This window comes from Polyodon spathula, chromosome 5 (assembly GCF_017654505.1).
Source record: "Polyodon spathula isolate WHYD16114869_AA chromosome 5, ASM1765450v1, whole genome shotgun sequence".
NCBI lineage: Eukaryota > Metazoa > Chordata > Actinopteri > Acipenseriformes > Polyodontidae > Polyodon > Polyodon spathula.
Window position 1 is genome coordinate 50,847,099 of NC_054538.1, and position 3,989 is coordinate 50,851,087.

General features: G+C 36.2%; 1 long non-coding RNA gene across 1 annotated transcript; it reads right to left on the reverse strand.

The window, feature by feature from the left end:
- Window positions 1-1,246: 1,246 nt before the first annotated feature.
- LOC121315347 lies at window positions 1,247-3,735 on the reverse strand. The gene is made up of 3 exons (XR_005950254.1): window positions 3,676-3,735; window positions 2,179-2,226; window positions 1,247-1,281 (listed from the first exon to the last, which is right to left on the reverse strand). It is a non-coding gene; the product is annotated as an uncharacterized LOC121315347 (long non-coding RNA).
- Between the last annotated feature and the right edge of the window lie 254 nt (window positions 3,736-3,989).

Genomic DNA, 3,989 nt, shown 5'->3' on the forward strand with positions numbered 1-3,989 from the left:
TTACAATTGAAGGAAGAATGGATGGAGCAAAATACAGGAAAATACTGCAAGAGAATTTGCTTCAGTCCGCTAAAAAAATGCAGCTTGGGAGGAAATTCACCTTTCAGCAGGACAATGATCCCAAGCACAAGGCCAAAGCAACATTGGAGTGGCTCAAGAACAAAAAGGTGAATGTCCTACAGTGACCCAGTCAAAGTCCTGATCTCAATCCCATTGAGAATCTGTGGCACTATTTGAAAATTGTGGTCCACAAGCATCGTCTGACCAACCTGAACAACCTGGAGCAAATCTGTCAAGAAGAATGGACCAAAATCACTCCGACACTGTGTGCAAAGCTGGTTCAAACACAATTTCACAATTTCAATTCAAACACAAAATGTCTTGTTTTCAATCATTTGACAACACCCACAGTACAGAAATATTTATTAATGATCAACAAGATGAGAATATGTTTGAAAAAAAAAAAAGCTGGTACAATCGTATCTGAGAGAAACTGGAGAAACAGGTAACGACATAGAATGTCTGTACAGCACCGAAACACTACGTTTAAAAAAAAACAAACTGTACTGCAAAACCTCGTCTTCTTTAATTTTAGCATCTAAAGGGTATCCTTGTATTCAAGAAAAAATAATAATAGGATGGGCCTCTTCAGTGAGTCACAGGAAAACAATTCCATCTCGGGTTTCTGTGACAGTTTATAAATTACTCCACCTTCGGTCTCGTAATTTATGACGTCACAGAAATTCTCGATTAAATTATTTTCCTCTAACTCAATGAAGCCAATATCTATCTCTCTCTCTCTCTCTCTCTCTCTCTCTCTCTCTCTCTCTCTCTCTCTCTCTCTCTCTTTCTCTCTGGGTTTAACAAACAAAATCAGTATAAACAGCTGATTTCAGTTTTCCTGGTTAGTATCAATGTTATATTGGGCGAGGAAGGAAAAGCAAGTCATCCTCTATTTCCCCTGAATACTAACAACTCTGGTGAGTTACCACCATGAATATCTGGTTAGCTGTAACACTGGCCCCAAATCTATACAAAATAAGCCTTTAGTTTTTGTAAAATCTGGCACTGTTTCATAAAAAAAAACTCTGTCAGGTTAAACATTTAACACACACTATTAAAAAAGGAATGTTCAAATCAAATTTAATTTAATTTAATTTAAAAAAAAAGACCTGTTAAGTAAAAAATAACACTTCCTGCACCTTTTGTTGTCAACAGAAATTGCCGTCCATTTGTCCTTCAAGATTTTAAATTCAGGCGACCCTTTCATCAGGATGGGTTCTGTAATTATAGAACAATATGTAGGACCTGCAAAGCCAATCTCCAACACACATTCAACTGAAACGTGGTGATATTTTCAGCACAGCAATTGTGCATGTCATATATGAAATTTGTCAATGTGGTCCAAGTCATAACAGGTTTCCTTGTAAAAAAATAAAAATAAAAATCAACATGCCTAACATGTGTCATTTACTTTATCCTAACTTAAAACATCTCTATGCTTCATCCGGGGATTCATCAAACAAAGTCAACTGTGTGTATTTGTTGAAAAAACCACACTCAATAAATCCACAGTAGTCAAGTTACTGCTTTATCTATATGAAAGTCAATTTATATTACTAGAAGCATTGTTTATCTGCTAAGAGGTGGGCAATTTACAGTATTTTTGTTGAATCATTGCTTAAACATTTGTTAGATGGTTCCAACATTGGATATATATTATGTTTAGAATACATTTAGGAAGGGTAGAGAGATCCACTGACATGCAATAACTTTCCATGAATGTCCTGCCCCTGTTTCCAGGTCCTTGATTTTGAGGATTATTTAGGGAGGAATTTATCTAGGGCAGAACTGTGTACCCCCGATTGGAATGTATTCACAACATCTGAGTTAACATCACTGGTCTTCTAGGAAAAGTCATCAATGGGCTTAATATCCACAGAGTAGACAAGACCTCTACTAAACATCTCATCTGAAAGATGGGATGCAATTTATAAGATGATGAATGTATTTAAAAATGCACAGCTTCGGCTCATGTTTGATATTCAGGGATTTGGTTTTCTACATTTTATTGCAGTCAGGAGTAAATACAAGTATGTGGAACCATTTGAAGCAATTACCTAAGAAACATACATATCCAAGGCATTAAAAGGGAAAAGTGACAGCAAAATGACTAACCGATTGTGAAAGCCATGCCCTCTTCCATCAAAATGTCATGGTTATTGGCTATGGGGGGAAAAATAACATTCAATTTTACATGAGTGAATTCTGCATATACGTACCAAGTCGACAAATGTGAAAGTATTAGATCTCAACATACCTTTAAGTGGCTGAACAGAGATTCAAAACAGAAAACATAACAGAAATACTACAGTTTTTTTAAGTCAGTAAATTATTCCAAACACATGTCACACACAGTGCATATGTATATGCATAGCTGCTTGTTCACAATTACTCTCTAAATCATCAGATGATGGTTCTCATGATTTGCCATTTGTTAATGCAGGTCTAACTAAGAGCATTGGCGACCAAAGTCCTTCATCTTTCAGCAGAGTATTTTATAATTCAAGTAATACCTGTTCCTGATTGGCTGACACAAGGGTACCAGTCATCACAGTGATTTCTAGAACTAGGCTGAGAGACCCCACTGTTCACAGCACTGAACTGTTCTTCCCACTGACTTCCCACAACCCCCAATATCAAATACCCTCTTGCCACTTAACTAATGATACAGCATCCCTAGTGTTTTCCGCTAAGGAGAGGGAGTGTGCAGTTGAAGTGCTCAGAGCTCTTGCTTTTCATCTATGGGACATGTGGCCAGTTGCATAAAACACTAAAATTTTAAGTTTAAGTGTAACACTTTAGGATAAATGTTCCCATAAGGTACTGACTTATAGGCATTAACTTGCTTTGTACATTTAACTCAAGAGATACTTAAGGGGAAAACTGAGTAGCAATTTTTCAACCATGTTTTATTAGACTGAGCACTGGGTTTGATTTTGACCTGGAACGTCTATGGGAAATGAGATCTGGTACCTGGTAAAAACAAAACCTCCAGATACATTGTGGGGACAAAATAAGATGCTGCAGTGCCTTTGGTCAGCAGAAAAAAAGGATGCAGAATCATAGGGTCAATTTTGGGGAGGGGGGGGGGTTAGTAAAATCCAAGCAATCAGAAGAGCAGAAGAGGAATGCCTACTCATGGGAGAACAGCAGGTGTTTTTACTGTTTTACTACTACAGATTGTACTTCTTTTATCTCTGTTACCTTAAATGTACCATCAGACCTTTCACCTTTAAGAAAAACCTTTAAAAAAATAGGTAAAGCAACAACTTATCACATGGATGACCCATTATACTGTACATGAAGAAGGAAGAACAATCAGAAGTAATTATAAAAATTCAGAAACAAGTTTAAAAGAAATTGTGAAATAACAGTACAAGATGCAGTAAAATGAGTTGGACAGCTGGTGAAACACAGACACTGACAGATTGGATTACTTAGATATATGTATCTTATGGTAGTGGCCAGTACATTTAAAGTCACGGTCTGTGATCTACATTTAAAAAAGAATAAGGATGGTTTTAAAAAGAGTTTTTTTTTTGTCATACTGAGAATATGATAAGAAAACTTTATGGCTATTATGTATCGTGTTCACATTTAGATTCAGCTTACCGTGATGCCATATTTCAGGATGACCATGAAAGTAGGATCCAATCCCATGACCAATAAAGTATGGGCAAACTTGTAGTCCGTTGGCCAATGCTATCTGGCTGCAGTGCAAAAAATAAATAAAAACAATTAAAAAAACACATATATATTTTTGTACTATATATATAGACACACACACACACACACACACACACACACGCGCTACCGGTCAAAAGTTTTAGAACACCTCAATTGTTCCAGTTTTTTTTTAAATTTACGCAGTTTAATGTCTTAATGTACTTTGTACATAGAACAAATAAACAATTGGAGATAAAAAA